The sequence below is a fragment of the Bombus fervidus genome, chromosome 9, assembly GCF_041682495.2.
Source record: "Bombus fervidus isolate BK054 chromosome 9, iyBomFerv1, whole genome shotgun sequence".
Lineage (NCBI taxonomy): Eukaryota > Metazoa > Arthropoda > Insecta > Hymenoptera > Apidae > Bombus > Bombus fervidus.
The window spans coordinates 9,162,877-9,184,337 of record NC_091525.1 but is presented as its reverse complement, the minus strand read 5'-3'; the positions used below and the strand labels follow the sequence as shown (position 1 = coordinate 9,184,337).

Sequence of the window (21,461 nt, the reverse complement as noted above, 5' to 3'; positions counted from 1 at the left end):
ACTGTTACTTTTAATCGTACTTACCTTCGTGGTTAAATAAATGTTGTAACAAGCTAGAACGCTTCTGGCTACGAATTAAGAAGTGTTAAAACGTATACGATAGTCGTTAAAAGTTTAGGGGAGTGTCAATTGCAAATTAGGTATAATAGTTTCGTACTAATCGTTCATAATATGTATAATATTTCAATATTTTTTGTATATTATCTATGTTTCATTATGTTTTATGTGCTATGTATAACATTTAGGAGTATGATTAAAATGTATAAAAATACGATAATTTTGTCATTACCTCGTGGTGTAATAATCTCATGGAAAAATGAATTTTCTTACTTGGCGTTCAGATTTAGTTAGCGTTGCCTCTAGGTAATCATTAGATCGCGGCTAAGCCATTTGTCCAAGCTTTAGCTTATAGCGTCTAAACGACGAGAAATCGTTGTAGATCGCACACCTAATTGACGCGCAACGTCTATACATTTTCACGCACGAGAGACTCGATTAAAGTGTTCGTTTAATCGCCATGAACTTCTTTCGGCCAAATATAAAACTATCATGCGTGTGTGTATACGTACGTACACTGATTCACATTTTTGACACCAATGACAGGTTTCATGTACATTTATTACAGCTTCTAAGAAAGCTGTTGTAATTTTATCAGTCGTTTCTTACGTTCATGATTCTACATATATTACAATCAGTGGAATTTAATTTTCATCGTAATTGGCTTTGACACGCAATTTGCAATTTTATGATGAAACAGTACAACTACGTGACACACGATATTATTCTTCTGCATACACGTCGTGTATATCGTTCTTTCACGTAGCTGGAAAATATGAAAATGAAAATATACAGTGCCGTGTGAAAAATGCAAGGTTCATTCAGAAAATATGGAGAAAAAGATACTTTCACGAGATATCGTTGCATCAATAAATTATTCACTTACAATGAAGAAACTTTCCAATTAACTTCGATTTTCAATTACTTAATTATGTCGTAAATCGTTGGCATATAAATTTTAAACACATTTCCTTCCAAATGACAGGTTTCAGTTTCCTCGTTTTTGCGATTACTAAAAATATGAGCCTATACATCTTCGATAATTAATGTTAACTCTTAGCGGGCTCAAAATATGATCATACGTTTCTATTACATTCCCATCAATTTTCCACGCCATGTTTCTAACTTCTTCAAAACGATGCATTCCAGTTTCTTCGTTTTTACGATTACTAAAGATGCGAACCTATATATCTTTGATAATTAATGTTAGCTCTTAGCGAGCATAAAATACGATCGTATATTTCTATTGCATTCTCATCAATTTTACACGCCACAATTTTAAATCCTTCAAAATGATTGATCCCAGTTTCTTTTCTTTGCAATTACTAAAGACGCGAGCCTATATATCTTTGATAATTAATGTTAACCCTTAGCGAGCTCAAAATATCTTCGTATATTTCTATTTCATTTTTCTCATCGTAGCGTTCTCAGTTTAGCGATCGGTTCGTTTAAAATTATTTTCAATTTGAAATTATCTTATCGTATCGTAAATCATTGGCATAAAAACGTCAAATCCTTCGAAATGATGGATTTCTATTTCCTCTTTTTACGGTTACTAAAGGCGCGAACGTATACAAGTCTGATAATTAATGTTAACCTTTAGCAAGCTCAAAATATCTTCGTATATTTCTATTTCATTTTTCTCATCGTAGCGTTCTCAGTTTAGCGATCGGTTCGTTTAAAACTATTTTCAATTTGAAATTATCTTACCGTAAATCATTGGCATAGAAACGTCGAACCCCTCGAAATGATGGATTCCCATCTCCTTCTTTTAACTATTAAAAATATCTTCGTATATTTCTGGTTCATTTTCTCATCGCATAGCACTTTCAGTTTATGTGATCGGTTCGTTTCAAATTATTTTCAATGTTAAATTATCCTATCGCATTGTAAATCATTGGCATAGAAACGTTAAAACCCTCAAAATGATTTCAGTCTCCTTTTTCTACAATTATTAAAGACGCAAACTTATATATCCTATTTGTCGACTGTTATCGAGCTCAAAATACGATTAAAATTCAGTGATTAGCTGGTTTTAAATTATTCTTTTAACACTTTGACTGCCACGGTGGTCATTGGTGACCGGAGCGCTTGAACTTCTTACAATTGTAAAAACTGTATGAAAATTAACAGTTAGGGTATTTTGAATATAACCGATGAATAGAAGATACCTTGAAATAAAAATGCCCCATTGAACGATTAAACATTTTTATTAGAACATCAATAAAAAAAAAAAACGAGAACAAATCTTGCATCTAACGGTGCACTGTGTCTGCATCCATATCTCTGAGGGGTAATCTACGAATATTATTATAAACACAGCTTAGAAAATAATCGTAAATGCTGCTTTATAATCGTATAATTGAAGTTAGAAATGTGCACATTCCTTACTATTATATATAGAACGAGCGAATACCGTTTACTAATATCTTCTACACGTTTCAACGATATATTCTGGACGTTTTGTTTGCGACGAAATAACGAATGCGAATGGTTTGTTGAAATAAACGAAGCTTTGTTATAATACGTCGCTATCAGCTGTTACCAAGGTGCCACGATGGTCACCCGTGATCGCCAATAAGATAAACGGTCCATCGGGGAAGAATGTTGTCTTACATCGTCAATTTATTATTATTTTGCCATTATGTGCTTTGAATAATAAAAATACTCCCGTGGCGTCCTGAGCGAAACATGTGATTTTGGCGTGGCAGTTAAAGCGTTAAACAGTACGCAGCAACTTTGCTATAACAAATAGATCTCAGTAGGTAACTTATTTTCTCCGATAGTGTCCCACAAGTCTCCTCCTGAAACACCCACTTTCCCCTCGTAAACGGTGTCTCGTAAAACAAAGCCGCGCCAACGGTGTTCACGTTCTTTTCTGCCGGCGTTCGAGAGATAATCGACGTGGTTGGCCGCTTGTCGAAAGAATTTAGCTTAATCGGGCCGTGACTTCGCGAACTGGCTTACGATAAGACGCACAGGGAGCTCACGGTGGGCGTTTCATGTTAATCAAGCGTAACGTTTTGCCGAGGACCACCGACAGTAGAGAAAAATTCTCGCTGTAACGGATCGTGACATGGTCAAGCTTTCACTCGACTGCTGTATTATCTCCAATTGAGATGAAACCCTCTGTGTCCGTTTTGCTACTATTCGTTCCAGTCTCTTTTCTTATACAGGGTGTATTTCTTGTCCCTATAATGGTGAGCTTGAGCTGCGCTACTTTTATTGTTTGTTTCTTTCTCCTAAAAAGAATGTTCATTAGCCAAATGCGCACAGCTCGGTTTACATTAGTTTTTTGGGATGCACAGATACGTGATTCCAGAGATGCGTCAGAAAATACAGAAAATACGACAATGCAGTGAATTGATTGGTTTTTATCGTTAGCGCTATTTATATCGACTTTGGCGAAAGAATCTTTCGACTGGCATCGGTGAGACAATTGCAAAATTCGGTACATCTCTGTGATTATTTAATTACAAACGAAATCATAAAATTTCCTTGACATTTCGGCGATTGAAAATGGTCTGGATGCGAATTTTGGTTCTCGAAGCAAGTTGTAAATAAATTCCAACTGCAACAACAATTTTACTCAGATTTTGCGCGTGCACATAAATATTATTATACAATTGATATAATTTTATACGCGGATAACAATGCGGATGCACGGAACGTTAATTATCTCACGTTCTAACAAACGAGAAAGGTTGAAAGCTTTAATTTATTCAGTGAGCAGATTTACTGTATCCTGTGTGATTTGCTCGAAGCAGTATCGTAAACAATCAATACCTAATTTAGCAGTGTTGTAAGCGATTACCTCGAGGTTTCCTTTAGAGGCATGCAAAACGCTTCCTGGTGGAGTTCATTCGCCATTGTGCGTCACGTACTCGTCACATCCTTCGACTAACGTCATACACATACTGTAACGCTAATTTCCATAAAATTATTAAGAAGCTCGAATACGAAGAAATAACGAGGCAAATGGGATGTTCGACGACGTTTATTAAAATAACAGTCTGTCTGATTTGTCCCTTGACAATGAAATTCTTAATCAATTAGACACTTGAATATTTCACATGTTTGTCCATCTCTAAATACAACATCAAATTAACGATAAATATTCGTTTATTTAAATACCTGAAATTTAAATATCTATTAAATACCTGAAGAATCGATACGTCGTAGAAATGTCTAAGAATAAAAGAGAACAAATTCTGCTTATCCGATACGTTAAAACGAACAGCCGGTATACTCGTATAATATATAACATTGCCATAATTGAGCCAAGTTATGCAGAAAGCTACCAACCCTCAATGATCTTGCATTAAGTAAATTTAGTTGGAAGATCTTAATTTTTATACGAAGATAACTTTATTTCTTGTCGCTCTTTTACTATGTTTTTCAACGGCGAATAATAGAATTGACAGGTATGTGGTTTGGAAGTTTTCTGCTAAAATAATTACGAGTTTAAGATACCACTACGTCTTGGTAATTTTAATAATTATATAATGTAAGAGTATTTCTTTGATGATCTTTTTGCAAAATGAAGATCACAAAATTACAGGATCTGTGATGTGTTTAACGTATTTCTTCTCATTCTGAGAATTAGTAAAATTCTGCATAACTTGGACCAATTATCTCTTAGAATTACTAAATTGCCAACAATCGATTTCCATTTAGCCAAAACCTGTCCTACTTGATCCAAATTTCAAATACTATTCCAACGCTTCGTATCTCTCTAAATGCGACGCTCCATTAACAATAAATACCCGTACGCGCTATCAAATTCCTAAAGAATCGACGAACCTAAATCATCGTGGTAGAAACGTGCAACGATGAAAGATGAAAAATTCCAATTAAAACGAGCAGCCCGTATACAGTACACGTAACGTGATATCGTCACATGTAATACAGTCACCCGTTAGAACTGCTAAATTTCTCAAAATCGAACTCCATTCGATCGAAACGCATTTTGCTCAGTCCAAATCTCCAAACGCGACACCCTATTAACAACAGCTACCTATTAGTGTCATCAAATTCCTAAAGAATCGACGAACCTAAATCATCGTGGTAGAAACGTGCAACGATGAAAGATGAAAAATTCCAATTAAAACGAGCAGCCCGTATACAGTACACGTAACGTGATATCGTCACATGTAATACAGTCACCCGTTAGAATTGCTAAATTTCTCAAAATCGGACTCTATTCGATCGAAACGCGACATCCTATTAGCGACAGATATCCATTTATGCTATTAAATGCTTGAAGAGTGGACGAAGCTAAATCGTCGTGGTAGGAACGTGCAACGATAAAAGATGAAAATTCCAATTAAAACGAGCAGCCCGTATACAGTACGTGTACTACAATATCGCCATAAGTCGTCTGCCAGTATCGCTAAACTGCTGAGAATCGAACTCTATTCGAACAAAACGTGTCTCATTCGATCCGACTGTGAAACGCTGCGATACTTCACACGCTCGACCATCTCTAAACGCGACATCCCATTAACAGTAAATACCCATGTCTGCCCCGAACGATCGATAGATCTAAATTGTCGCCGCACGAGCGTTCGTTCAACGATGAAAAAAGAAGCGCTGACTTTTTGCTGTTGGATAGGATAAAACGAACACCCCGTATATAGGTAGTACCGTCTGCCCGACGGGTATAAATCTGGTCGATCAGGGCTGCAGAGACAAATACTGTTGTCAGCGGACGACAAGCCGTTTACAAGCAGAGGAAACGAAGGTTGGTAGCCTCGGCCACAGAGATAGCCGCTCCGTGAGACGGAGATCATTTGTCGCGGCGATCTTTCTAACGCTGTCAAACGCTCTCCTTCACGCACGCCTGCCTCTTTACCGTGCTTCACGCACCGTTCCAGCCTATGATTTAACGCCACGTGCAATTTCACCAACGATCCCTCGACTTGTAATAGGCTTTTGTTCTTGCCTTCGAACGTTCTTGTCGTAGGAAGTCAGCTTCGCGTGTCTCTCGGCGTTTGGATAAGCTCGAGTACGTTGGCTTGAAAGCGTAGAAAGTTTATGAGGAAGTCGTTGAGTCGAACACTCGAGTTCTTTGAGGAGCAAGCAAATATATCTAAGTATATAGATATTGGCTTGGGGAATTTTTGACGGTTCTTGCGGAGTCCGAAGGTGGAAGGAAGAGAGAATGAACGGTTGAGTTGGGAGTTGACATCTTTGGTGTTTTAGGATATTTCTCTTCCATCCAAGGGTGGAATTTTGTTTTACCAATTGGTAAAGAGATGAAAAAAAAAAGATTGGGTATAGGTTGGCGATAATACAATTTTTAGATTTTTTAGAATTTCATTAAATTTCCTGATATTTTGTTGTTGTGTTCTTTCAGCGTTGGCAAAGAGCTGAGACACGATGTAGTTAATTTTGAAATATTCCGTCGATTAGAATCGTATTTCAGTCACGATCGCTATAAATCGTCGTGTAATAAACTACGAGATACGAGCTGAAAGATCCGATGGAAAATTTATTCGTAATTCGGGAAATTCATAAAAATTCCACTTTGTTCGATTCGTTATACGTACAGCTTCGCCATAAACCATCAATTTTTTCTTTTACGTGATTGAAATATGTATTTGGAAAGAACAAAACCTAAGTGTACTACGCATACCTCGGACAGTCAATTTCCATACTTCGTTCCTCTGGCTTTAATCGGCGTACAACATAGAGTGGCTCGTTTCTCATCGCGCGACAATGAACCGTAAAATCAGGCTTTTACATTAGAATGAGCCCACATGCGACACAAGCGTCGCGTTGCCCGCGTAACGTCCCACAATGACACAATTCACGGTCGCGCTCCGATGCGACAATACGCGCTTGTTTGCCGGCACAATGAACAAACGACGATTCAACTACCACACAGATACACGTGAGAAAATATTTCAGAACCTGTTCCTCCCGTGGAAATCGCGATTTTGTCCTGTGCCAGAATCCAAAACGATAATGAATCCGGATCAAGGACGAACATAAAAGTAATCAAACTAATTCGCAATAAAATTCTTCATCCCTTTCAGAATTGAATTTTTTTTTAATCTACGACAGAAATTGGCTTTGACTAATTACTAATTATATATTTATAGATATTTCCTCTTACGGTTTCACGGCAAAAAATAAATCTTGGAAAAACTTGAAATCGACTTTACAAAAAACAAATACAGTGATCGTACGATCAATTAATAATTTAACTATAATAAATCTGAGAGTTTTCTATTTCACGAATGAATCGACTCTTTCATGTTTCATCTTTTATATAAATTTTCTATCATTCTTTTGGATTCTAGCGTAGCGGCTGACTCGTTAAAAGTCGCCACATTTACACAGCGCGAGCAAAATTTCCATTTTAAATTCCATCTCTTTGCTCGTGTTCTATATCCATCGCAATTACAACAAACGCGTATTACACATAGGCTGAATCAAACTGTCTTATCCTTCAACCCTTTCGCGCAGCGTTTCATCCTTCGAATCAGGACACCTCGAAAGGTGACCGGGTTATTTAACGAAAAGCAGGTCGGATTGGTTACGGTTTTCGCGATGGAACGTGGTGGACGAAACCGGTGCACGATCGCGGCGCGCGTATCCTCTTCGTTCATTCATCGAGAGAAACCAGTTTTCGTCGCGGTGGTCCGGCAGATCGCGAGTCGGATAAATAAGCGCTCGTTACCATGAGGTGACGCGACCCAACGTTGTCACGCGACCCACCAGGAAACCTTCGTGAAACCGAAATATCATCGTGGTCCCTGGTCTGATCGGACGAGAACAATCTTCTTCTCCTTCCTTTTTTTTTTTCTAAATAACAAGAGGCTTACGATATAAATGGAGATAGCGTGGTTTAGGTTGATCCAGGATTAACCCTCGATTCTAGAACATGCAAATATGTATCTCAAGTTTATTACTGTATCGTATGTATAATTTCATTGTATCAGTTTTCGAAATCTTCTCGAATACCTTTGTATCTATCTTGGGTATTGGTTTATGTTAATATTTTTAGGAATCATGCTAATTTCTTTAACCTTAGAATTACGTATAAAACGTCTAATTTCGGTTTATCAATTGTCGAAGCCTTCCTCTTTATCGACAAGTAGTTTCGTTCCTATCATTTTCAAAATGTTTCATTTCGTCGTATTGATTCTCTAAAGTTTCCTCTCTCTATTAGCAGGCAGATTTGTTCGTATCGTTTTACGCATTGCTATAAAATTGAGAATGTTCTATTTCACACTCGCTTTACACGTACGCACGCCTATATTTTTTAAGATTCTGACGAGTCAATTTCTCGATTTTCCTAATCTTTCTCTTTCCCTTCTTAACGAATAGTTCTATCTTCACGTATCGTTTTAAAATCCAGAGTTTTCCTTTTCACGTAAGTCAAAGATTTTTACCTCTCGCGTGTACAAACGTCTCTTCTTGTATTGGGTTGGCAACTAAGTGATTGCGGATTTTCTCATTAGATGGTCGTGACAAAATCCGCAATCAATTAGTTGCCTACCCAATAGAACTCTAAACAACGTGCACTGCGTTCCGATTCGAAATTCGATTAAAAATCGAGTACTTCACATGTTACGATCTAACGAGACGCTCGTATATTTTTTATATTTTGTATATTTTTAAGATTCTAACGAGTCAATTTCTCTGACACAGCAATTAAAAATGCCTAAATTCGTTGTATCGATTTTCCTAATCTTCCTTCTTCTCTTCTTAACAAATAGTTCTATCTTCACGTATCGTTTAAAAATCCAGAGTTTTCCTTTTCACGTAAGTCAAAGATTTTTACCTTTCGCGTGTACAAACGTCTCTTCTTGTATTGGGTTGGCAACTAAGTGATTGCGGATTTTCTCATTAGATGGTCGTGACAAAATCCGCAATCAATTAGTTGCCAACCCAATAGAATTCTAAACAACGTGCACTGCGTTCAGATTTGAAATTCGATTAAAAATCGAGTACTTCACATGTTACGATCTAACGAGACGCTCGTATATTTTGTATATTTCGTATATTTTTAAGATTCTAACGAGTCAATTTCTCTGACACAGCAATTAAAAATGCCTAAATTCGTTGTATCGATTTCTTAACAAATAGTTCTATCTTCACGTATCGTTTTAAAATCCAGAGTTTTCTCTTTCACGTAAGTCAAAGATTTTTACCTTTCGTCTCTTCTTGTATTGGATTGGCAACTAAGTGATTGCGGATTTTCTCATTAGATGGTCGTGACAAAATCCGCAATCAATTAGTTGTCAACCCAATAGAATTCTAAACAACGTGCACTGCGTTCCGATTCGAAATTCGATTAAAAATCGGGTATTTCCCATGTTACGATCCAACGAGACGTTCGGCACGCACGAGACGAGGTATATTTTTATCGGAAGGCGTATTAGAGTGCCATAAGCTGGACCGTCTGTCGGAAAATATTCCAACTATCGGTCGAATCATGCTCTGATCACGGTGAGTCCTTCGGAAATAGTAATGTCACGCTTTGATATCTGGCACACAGAAACATCGATCGGTAGAAATCGTCTGATTTGCATAGAATCGACAGACGCGTTTGTATCGGTCTCACCGCCACGAATTACGACGAATGAAACACGACGAGCTCGAGGGGTGGAATATTAAGCAGACGTGTTCACGACACGGTCCTGTCATTTGTCGTCCTGTGACCTTAAGGTGGAAGAACGTTTCTTCTCTTTCTTTTTCTGTACATGGATCGATGTCTCGTACTCTGATCGATAGCTATCTTAATACTGGACAAAGTCGCTGCTTCCTACGATTAAAATGAAACACACTGTACTAAAAGTTTTTCACTATTTCCAGCACTTTGAACGTGTCGAGTCTTTAATTACGCTATCCTTTATTTTCTCTCGTCTTCTTGCTAAATATTTCCGAGTAGAAATATTTTTTCACTATCGTTTAACCTGCGGCCGATTTACCTTTTCGTGTCGAATCAACGAAATGCAAGTAACTAGCTTTTTGACCATTGAACATGAATCCACTTACAAGTGTAAGAAACGAGTAAAAGAAGGTGGCTTTCTGAGATCAGTGGACTCTGTCGAAGGATCTTCGAAGGAATCATCGTTGAGAGACGGGCGGGCGAAGAAGGCGGAGGAACTGGACATCCGAAAAGTTGGTTCGCACGCTGGTAACCAGGCGTTCGACGAAAAGAAACGCGCGTGCCTCGGCTCGTTTCCCCGGTCGTATCCTTTATTTTCTTAATTTCCAGCGATGCTCCCCCCTGCAACTAATTACCATCCCCGTACGCGCAGCCATAAAGCTATCGAGCCCACGACCACGCTCGATCCCTCGATTGAATTTCAAATCGCCCGGCCAATTAAAAAAAGAAAGAGAAGAGGAGGAAGAGAATCGCTCTCGAGCCGCTTGGCCAATTAAGAAGAAAAAAAGCAGAAAGAAGAGAAACAAACAAACTGAAGAAACGGCGAGCGAAAGAAAAGGAAGAAAGGGAAAAAGGCAGGCGGCAGGGACGGAGAAAAGAAACGTAGAACGAGAAAAGGCAGCCGCGTTAAAATGAACGACGATTCACCGACAAGAAGGAAAGAGAACGAGTCTAAGTAGATCGTATCGCGTTCCAGGCAATTATTCTGCAAGTCAGGTGCAGTTACGGCTGCCTTGCAACGGCACAGCTTTCCAGCCAGGGGCAATCGGTTTCGATCGGCAACATAGGCTCGCGGTAATGTAATCGCGAAAAGGGTAGCCCGTGTAACGGCGATAAGACGCGGGACGACGTGAAATCTCGAAAGATTCGTCGCTATATTACGCGAGAGAGAAAAGGAGCATCGATCTTATCAATGGCGGTTGGTACACGAAGGATTGTCACGAACGTACGTACATTGTGATAAGAGTAAAGAGACGTAGGTTGGATTCGAATCGGTGTAAGATTGTCACGGTGATTCAGCTGGAATTACTATCGTCGCGTTTCTCGTTCACGCTGCTCTTTAACCGAGATAATCGATGCACCACCCCACGATCGCTTAATTACTGCTCGCTCCTGTCCCTCGTGTATCTTTGGTACGTGCACGTAAGCACTCGGCTGCCGCGTCCTCGTCGTTGGAAACAGCACGACGAAAAATGGTCATTTTTCAATCTCCTTGCGAACGAAAAGAGAAAATTCTGGTTCACGTTTAAGAGCATCTCTCAAGAAACGACAAACGCAATTTATTCGAAACGCGGTGCAATGGCTGAGAGAGACGAGCGCGAAGATGAAAAAAGGTGGCAGCAGATGAAGAATTTACCAATACGCGGACGAAATAATTCAGTGGATTCTGCTGGTAAATCGATCGAAGTTTGGACGTTGTCGTTGGCTATCGTTATTTGCTTCGATTTGTCAGCAGAACTTGCGAAGGATCATCACGTCGATACCGATGAACGATTATTCCGCAGCTGGATAAGCGGATAGATTTCTTCTGGTTGACGCCTTTTCATTTCCTGCGAGGATTTTAGTCCGCCAAGGAGACGCAAAAATGGCCATTTCTTAAGATTCTCCTTTACCTCGCGCTTTCGTATTTTGTTGGACATTATTTATGGCAGGACGTCGCGCCGGGTTGTTGGAAAGTTTGCAGCGAAATTTAATCCTGCCACGATCCTTCAACATTTATTTCTCAATCTTACTCTCGTGTTAGAAAAGAGAAAGTATTTGCGATGTTGCAAGAAGACATTTAAAATAAAATTGAAACGAGCAAACGCTTATGGACCTTTGCATATTTTTGCAACATTGGGAAAATGTAATTGGATCGAAAATACTGCAAAGAACTTAGTAGCAGGCTTAAGAAAGATTTAAAGTTCTAATTTGTAGCAAAGTATCTTATCGGGTAATAACAGTTGCTAATTATGTCGACTCGTTCGGAAGTGTTTGTAACGTTTATACATTTTCATAGTATTTTTACGCAATTAGAAAAATGTCGTACCATGAAAATGCGAGGATCGACGCAAAAACTCTTGGTTGGAAAATAAGTACGTAGAGATACTTTTTGCAGCCACTGTACTTACGTTATACGGCCATTATTCTGCACATATAGCGTGTGTACAAGTCACTCCCCTAACTCGTGCTTTGGTTATAGGCACGAATGTAGATCAGTAGTTACACCTGGCAACCTATATACATATATTTGATATATCAGACAGATCAAATTAAGATAAAGGTATCTGCTGAAGTACGCTTGTTGATGCGAGTTTGCTGTCAAGGTTTTGAACTGAGTAATGGCACTTTGTGTAACTCTTGGATCTTCCGTTGAGTTAATTAACGTTACTTTGGTAATTACGATAATGGCTAAAATTTATTAGTAATTATCAACCATTGAAAATTCAATTGAACGTTCTAATCGTTATTAAGACCTCTGCAAGCTAATCTTTATTATTCTAAGACTAAAATTTAAATAAAACAATTCCTCCTCTTACATTCCGCCTTACTCCGTAATTACATCTTATTAAACAAATTCCTCGGATCTTCGTCTCGAGACCTTCAATCTTCTCGACCATCGTTTTTCTCTCCAATTATTACTCCGACTATCATAAAAACAACACAACAGACGATCGTGCTGTTCCTATTCGAGCTATCGCTCCAAAAGCCGCAAAGACTCTTCTCCAATGATTCATCATCGAGCATTGAAAGATCCAATAAGTAACTATGTAGATCTTGGTTTTCCTTCTCGGACTTTGATTGATACGTTCACGTAAGTAGCGGTAATTCGCTGGTTAATCGAGCACCGCGCTAATTAACGCAAGGGAAAAACTCGAGCACAGAAGACGGTTATGATGGCGACGCGATAATACATCATATCGAAGGTTAATTATCGCGAAGGATCTCGCGAGGATCTGCATCGTCTGGCCAGACGCAACGGTTGTTATTTACGGATACGGTTATTACTTTGGCAACCATATTTCTTCCGATCGTGCATCGTGCAGAGTCGCGAGCCGCTGAGCAACGCCACCCAACCGCACCCAATGCTCGCGAAGACAAGGACGTGGCTATACTGGGTGTCCAGCGTGGTTAAGATGATTTGAAAATGTTGCAAAGGGTTGAAGATTGGAAGGACAGTGAGTTTATCGTATGGACAGAGACGTGCAGAAATTTATAAAAAGTAGTATTACGTGTTATATATTATGAACGACAATTTCTTTTTTATATTATTTTATTGGATTAGGTATGATGTATTTCGTTATATTTCTATTGTTATGTTCGTGCATAATTCAATAAACTAATACAAAACAAAAAACATCGTGCGTCTATTGTTTCCATATAAAATGAAAGAAACTTTTCGGACAACCTAATATGTATACTGATGTATTAAGTGATTGCGGATTTTGTCATTAGATGCTATTGACATAATCCGCAATCATTTAGTTGTATATTGTTGTACAAATGTTACATTGGTTAGCGGTGTGATATCGACGACGTGTAATTTATTAGAAATTAACCGCAGAAATTAAAATTTTTGGGTAAAGATGAACAATGTTTCGAATTTGGACGTGATATTCGAAAATTAAAGATTGAAATGTAGGCGCAGATTTTTGACGAAACATCGTGAAGAAAGGATATTCTGGTGAACCTTGAAGTGGGAATTTTATGATTTTTAGAACTATGTAATAATGTAATAATATTATGTGTAATAATACACGTACTCTGCATTGTGAATATAAATTTTATTTAATTTATAGAAGTTAGAGAGTCGTAGAATTTATAAAATTTGTATTTGTTTAGAAAATCGAGACACAGGAACCGAATTAGTAAGGTTGCTCTCGCTTTTATGAGAAATACGAACGTTGAGACAGCGTCTCAGCGCTGTAACTTCAACGATAGGCATCTTCGAACGATTTTCTGCATTTTATTGGTCAGACAGAGAAAGTTAACGCCAGGTTTACCAAACCTGGTCGAGTGACCGGTTTCAAAATTTAATTTAAAATTGTAAAATACATTGTTGTTTATACAATTGTAGTTGTTATTTTATTTAGGTAAATTCGTATATTATCCGATTAATCAATTTCTCGACTTTTGTTCATTTAATAATTTACATAAGCTTGGAAGAATAAAAGAAATTTCCAATGAACGTACAATTTTGGATTAAATTTTGAAATCGGTCGTTTGATCGGGCCAAGTTAGGTTAGCGTTAATTCCAGTATAAATTATTATAATTCTTTCTTCATAAACAAACGATATAAAATCGCATGTGGGACTACTTTTCCCCTCTATCTACAATCTAATTAAGGATTTTCATTCGTAGCATCGTACTATTCTGCTTAATTAGCATGTCCTATCTAGAATTCTTTCATCGTTCAAGATACATCGAAATACTTGAAATTTCCTGTTTTCTTCACCTTTTCCTCACCTTTCAAGTTACATTATTCAGGCTGTTACGCGATAACGACTAGATATTTTAATCTCGATGAAAAGAAACAAAAACCACACAAAGAAGATAATAAAGTAATTTGAATATTCCTCGTCTTCGAAATGCTAGGATAAAACACATCGACTATAAGGTACAGTATACTAAATACGTACGTACGTTAATACACCGACACGGAAGAGTCCACGGGAAAAAGAAGAAATGCCAATTTTAACGAAAAATTGGAGTTCTACGAACTTTCGTACGCTTCTGCGTGTGCTCTTCGTCGCTGACTGTATCGTATTTTACGATACCTGGTTATAAGAAATCAGAGTGTGTCAACGTACTTTTCCTTTTTTTACATTTTAATAGAATAACACGAAGAATAAAGTATTTTACTTCGATATGATATCCACGAGAAGATACGAAATTGCCACGTTGTATATCGGGAAATAAATTGTCGTTTTCCCCAAAATGCTACAAAATTTCCCCTCATTCTTTTCTCCCAATCAACTCTTCATATACAGTCGAGGGCAAAAATACATGAACAGATAACGTAATTATTAGGTTGTTCGGAAAGTGTCTTTCTTTCGCAAACGTGTTTTTTACAACAGTGCACCTTCATACAAACGTTAGGAAATAATAGACGCACAACGTTTTTTGTTTTATATTATTTTCTTATTATTATTTTATATCATTTCCTCACAAAACGAAAGAAACTTTTCGGACGACCTACTAAATATCAAAGTTTCTAATCAAACTATTTAGTATCAGCGTAATGTACTTAACTTCCACTCGTTACACGTATATCCCTGCAGTATATAGATCAGCCAGTAAATAATTGAAATTACTATCTACGTGTCGAGGCCTGTTTAACGAAACCAACGTCGATACCTACTTCCCTTGCCATATTTGCCGAATTATTTTTGTCCCAGAACGTGTGGTACATTCCAGGAAATAAATTGCACGAGACACCCTGTATAGGGGGAGGTCGGTCGGTTGCAGGGTGTACGAGGCGACATAAAAGGATAGGTAACATCGTTGCGTTTCCCTGTTCCTCATTAGCATATCCGATTACGGGTCGCAATGCGCACTGGAACGAGATAATTAGAAAAGATTGCGCGGAGAGTCCGTTTCGCGGTGCGCAACACCTCGACCATGTGTGTGTGTGTGTGTTCCTCCTCCTGCCTTTGCATTTCTTTTTTCTTCTTCTCTTTCCCCTCCCCCGCCCTCTTCTCCATCTCACTGTTTCTTTAATCCTCTCGAACAAACAACGAGGAAGTGAATTATGATCGACAGACGCGCCTATCTACGGCGACGAAAAGAAAACATTTAACTCGTCGTTTTTCGTCGGACGTCCATACGCATTTTGGCTCGTGGAGGATTCAATTTACTCCGGCCACGTGCAGACCAACGCCCTCGATCCTTCGGATCGGTATAGAATTACTCGGTCGATCTCTCGTTGCTTTTATTGCCGATTGAAATTGGTTTTGCGGAACGGTACTTGATTAACGAAATTGATCATTTGCATGAACGCAAATAAGAGGCAAGGCTAGAATTATGTACGGGATTATCGGGGTAGAGTGGTCGGTTTTTAAGCGAAATAACCATTCATTTATTATTACGCAGCAGAGATATGCCAGGGTATTGTATTTAATTATCCACAGAGAAAATTAATTTAGCGCAGTTTCTTCGGTTATTATCGGCCTCTTTCTCAACTTGTCGATGGCTAGCTTTCAGATAACGCGCCATTTAATTTGCAACTCCCTGCGGCCCGTTTCTGTCATCCAACTTTGGTGTCTTACTATGAGGAAGACGAATACGCGACTATGCGACAGAATCCAAAGGTTCTTCCTCGTCGCTGTTTAATTCCGTTTAAATCCTACGACTTTGTCAAATTTAGAGAAATTCAGATATTTGGGATGGTTTTTTGACTTTATTGTCTTACTATGAGAAAGACGAATACGCGACTATGAGACAGAATCCAAGGGTTCTGTTTAATTTCGTTTAGATCTTACGACTTTGTCAAATTTAGAGAAATTGAAATATTTGGAATGGTTTTTTGACTTCACTGTCTTACTATGAGGAAGACGAATATGCGATTATGCGACAGAATTGAAAGGTTCTTCCTCGTCGCTGTTTAATTCCATTTAAATCCTACGACTTTGTCAAATTTAGAGAAATTCAGATATTTGGGATGGTTTTTTTACTTCACTGTCTTACTATGAGGAAGACGAATATGCGACTATGAGACAGAATTCAAAGGTTCTTCCTCGTCGTTGTTTAATTCCGTTTAGACTTTACGACTTTGTCAAATTTAGAGAAATTCAGATATTTGGGATGGTTTTTTGACTTTATTGTCCTACTATAAGAAAGACGAATACGCGACTATGAGACAGAATCCAAGGGTTCTGTTTAATTTCGTTTAGACCTTACGACTTTGTCAAATTTAAAGAAATTGAGATATTTGGAATGGTACGATAAATCATCATAGCTTGGACCTTAACGAGACAAGATGGTACCATACTAATTGTTTTTCAGATATTTGAGAAACGAAGCTTTTTGTACTACGTGACTTGGTACTTAATAATGTCTTGGATAGATTGAGTTGATTTTTATGAGTCAAGCATGCTCTTTTTATCGTTTTAATAAGACTCTGATTGCTACATCTCCTTGATTTTGTTATAAAAATTCGTTTTCTCGTAGGATACGCTACGTACTTTTCGAGGGACATTTAAATCTTCAAAGCGACGACCGCAATTTTGCATGCAGCGGCGATTAACTTTTAACCTTCGACGGAGCTGTGTTCCACTTTGAATAAACGTAATCAGAAAGAACCGCGAGAAAATATTCTGCTTGCAAAGAGAAAAGAAATCCCAACATCTATCAACCAGCTATCCCCAGGGAAAGACAAACAACGTCTGTTCAAGCCTCTGCAAACTCTTTGAAATTCCTTAGCAATATAGAAATTCAAAATACACGAACAACTCTGAAGTCTTGAAATCCTGAAAATCGAGTCACAACCAGTCCGGTATCCTTAAAAGTACCAAGGTCCAACTCTACAACTATAAATCCTACAGTCGTATCATCTTCAAGCCATCGAAATCGCAAAATTCCACCACTTCGAAACGTCGTCTAAAGATTCCTAAAAAATTGACGAGTCCGCAAAGTCAGGGAACCTTCGTGCCAGACGTAATCTGGAAATCTCGAGATCGCAAATTTCCAGGAACAAAGATCGTTCGAAGAAGAAAGATCGGTGCAACGGAGCATAATGGAAGAAGCTGGATGGAAGCTCATCAGTCATCTTCGGGGACGAAGGATCATGGCGCAGCGGTGATTGGCCGATGACCGTTTAAGGAATCGCGATAATACGGGTTTCGTGGCACGGTTTTACGAACATAGCCACGCGTATTTCTCGTTCACCCTCCGACTGTTTTCTCTAAAACGATGAAACAAGCAACGGGGGTTTGCATTAATCATCATTAAGCCCAGCTTGGCACCGGTTGAAGTCGCTGGCCACGAAATAATGAGGCCGTTCTACGTCGGAGATTGTACACCCTTAATCTCGATTGGCATCGAATAACACGGCACTGGCTACCACACATATTTTCTTCCTCCTGCTGCTGCTCTTTATTTCTCCTCTTTTCCCTTTCGTTTCGTTTCGTTTCATTTTTCACCTTTTATTTCTCCTGCTCCTCCGTGTCCTTTTCGTTTCCCAAACGAAAGACCGCGTCCACCGCCGCTTAGGCTGAGATTTTATCTGAGAAACGAAACACGCGGTGGAAAAGGGACCCTTCTGGGAGGTATCCGCCGGTAGTCAACGCGGATTTTCAATAATGGAGCCGAGATTCGAGCGTTAATCGGCCATCCTGATGACAAATTCGATGGATTCTTCGGCTTAAATGGACGTGCAGCTTTTACGACGATGTACTATGCTTCTTGGTTATTGTTAGCAAGGGGCTTCCCTTCTCTTCGCTCATTTTCTTTTGTAATCAGACGAAATTCTTCGATTTACGAGGAAACAAGTCGCTGGGAGGCTGCTGGTTTCATTTTCCAATTGGATGGCCGAGGATTAATGGCTTATAGAGGAATTTCCTTCATAGTGGAACAATGACAGGGCAAGGTATATAGTGAGAAGAATAAAAGTTAAAGATGTTACTTGAAAATCCTATGAAATGTCATGTGAAATATCCGAAGATCGAGTTACTCGTAAAACATCGCAAACATAAAATTTTTCGTAACACCAAGAATCTATGTTATCACATTGCTCGAGAAATTACCCCAATCCTTCGAGTCATAACTCTTTCTTCAAGAAATTCTCCTTCCTTTTACCTTAAACATAGATTAAAAAATAAATTGTACCTATCAAACCGCGCAAAACATATTAACAGACGATTTGCAACGATTTCAATTCGGTTTCAATTACTCTTGTTCGGATTGGATCGAAAGCAGACCAAATGGAAGAGCCAGTTCTGGTTCGTTGTTGGTCGCGTGAGTTATAATCGCGCGGAGAATCTTTTCAGGACGGTTGATACAGATCCTTTTGTCTTGCGCGCATGATCGAGCCACGCATCGTCGTCTAGTAATTGGCGGAATGAGCGCAACGAGGTCGAGTGATTGGCGAGTCTCTTCGTCAAGTTCCTTCGTGCCTTCGGCCTTCTATTTGATCCACACGATACCCTGTAATCGCGTTGCAATTCTGTTTCTTCTATGAATTAATTTCCGAGCAAACGTCCATGCGGATTTCATTGCAGTAGAATCGGCAATCCTTGACAGACGTGCTTGGCGCATTCTCACAGGCGAGCAGAGTCTTTCGTGTTCGACTTTGAGTTTTTTCGTTCGATATACGAGGTTGAAAGAAGTTTGAGAAAATTCAAGGACAGTTGCCTAAATGTGTCTACGAAATTTGGATAAATTTCATTTGGAAGAAAAATAGAAGAAGAAGCAAAAGGAAGATAGAATCAGGTAGAAGATTTTATTATGCAGATCTACTGTATTGTTTCTGTTCTAGAAACGATACGTGGAAACTAAGCATAATTTCAATTGCGATCGATTAAATGGTTTTCCAGTGATTATTTTATTATTTTTATTTTAGGAAGATTATAGGGAAAGTAATATTGTTCTGTGTTAATAAATGATTTTCTATTTCTTTTTCAAATTTTCCCAAATAAAGCAACGAATAATATAGATGTTCAGCCACGAAGAACAGAGTTTCTTCGATATCTTTGTTTGTAAACGACCTTAAAGATATAGCTGCATTAGGAGGAAGATTCTCAGAAAGTTCGTGGCGGAGTTAATATATCATAATTTTGGATTTTATCTGTCGTCTTCATCTGGAAGTCGGTCAACCTAATCACAGGAGAACGAAAACTTGACGGTAGGAATGACAAATAAAGGCACAAAAAGAAAATGAAAGTAGTTGTTGAGTAGTCATCAGGGCATCTCTTATTTGCGGTTCACCGCAGCTGCGGTTAGCATTATTATGCAATCAGACGATTAGGGGCCGTATTATCGGTCCCTGCAAATAGCTTCATAAGGCGTTCCTAGTGGCCGCCAGCTATAAATATTGATGACCTATAGCAAGAGAAAATTATTGCTTTGATATTCCTTCGCGACGAATCTTTCTTCTTCGTATGTTACGTATACAGTGGCTCAGAAAAATATTGCAAACACCATAGAAAACTTTTGCGAAAATATTACGAGTATTAGCGTAACAATTGTTAAATAACCGAAGAAGAGCCTCTGTTTTTCAGTTTCTTAAGAATATCGTACTATCATCTTGCAGTAATTAAATAAAATTATTCCAATAGCAGTAGAATGTATCTATAGAACTAAAACAATTTCTTTTGGTCTTTTCGCTAAATGAAAATATTAAACGAGTCTGGAAATGTATTTTGATATTCCTTCTCCTTTCTCCTTCGTATGTTACGTATATAGAAAAATATTGCGAACACCATAGAAAACTTTTGCGAATATATTACGAGTACTAGCGTAACAATTGTTAAATAACCGAAGAAGAGCTTCTGTTTTTCAGTTTCTTAAGAATATCGTACTGTCGTCTTGCAGTAATTAAATAAAATTATTCCAATAGCAGTAGAATGTATCTATAGAACTAAAACTATTTCTTTTGTCTTTTCGCTAAATGAAAATATTAAACGAGTCTGGAAATGTATTTTGATATTCCTTCTCCTTTCTTCTTCGTATGTTACGTATATAGAAAAATATTGCGAACACCATAGAAAACTTTTGCGAATATATTACGAGTACTAGCGTAACAATTGTTAAATAACCGAAGAAGAGCCTCTGTTTTTCAGTTTCTTAAGAATATCGTACTGTCGTCTTGCAGTAATTAAATAAAATTATTCCAATAGCAGTAGATTGTATCTATAGAACTAAAACAATTTCTTTTGTCTTTTCGCTAAATTAAAATATTAAACGAGTCTGGAAATGTATTGTAATTTCGTTTACTACAAACGTACCCTCGGTAAATGGTTTAACGTGTAGTGTCTTTCTGTTTTTCTTCCTTTTTTAAGTTCCTGCATGTATAAATCGATTAATTCAGGCAATAGACCAAACGAAGTAGAATAGATCGTGTTTGTATGTTCGTTTGATCATAGTCGACTAGGAAGTCGATTAATCGCGATACACAGCACGCTTGAGTAAACGTGGATCGCGTTCGTTGCCACGCTATGTTTCGTGGAATCTGTTTGTCGAGGCGAGCGAAATTCTCTGGTAATTGGAACGGTCTCTTTAACGTTGATATACGAAGGTATACGGCGTATATCTTCGCGTATTACTATTATACCACATTACACTATATTACCGTACTTTTATACTCTACTTTTTGCCATCATTATTTAATGCACTACATTAGCGGAGCTATGGCTGAGACTTTATCATTCTGTTACTCGAATCTCTTAGTATCACAGTTACACGTATTTAAAATACTTCAATGGATACTTTATTCTACTTGCTTTACCAAAAACATATTATCAAATTACCACGCTATTTCCTTGAAAATGTCCCATCAGAATTCTCTTCGATTCTACGTTATTA

At 38.2% G+C, this 21,461-nt stretch overlaps 1 protein-coding gene across 4 annotated transcripts in view; it reads right to left on the bottom strand.

Annotated features, from left to right (window-relative positions):
• The window catches only part of LOC139990946 (fibroblast growth factor receptor homolog 1), a 113,344-nt gene that overhangs the window by 66,003 nt on the left and 25,880 nt on the right, over nt 1–21,461 (bottom strand). For 2 of the 4 annotated variants that reach the window (XM_072010611.1, XM_072010607.1), the window contains exon 2: nt 7,890–7,941. The exons of 1 other annotated variant lie outside the window; for it this stretch is intronic. The gene's annotated coding sequence lies outside the window, so the exon portion shown is untranslated. Of the gene's footprint in view, nt 1–7,889; nt 7,942–12,072; nt 12,178–21,461 lie in introns of all 4 variants that reach the window. One more of the 4 variants, XM_072010610.1, reaches the window with a different exon arrangement.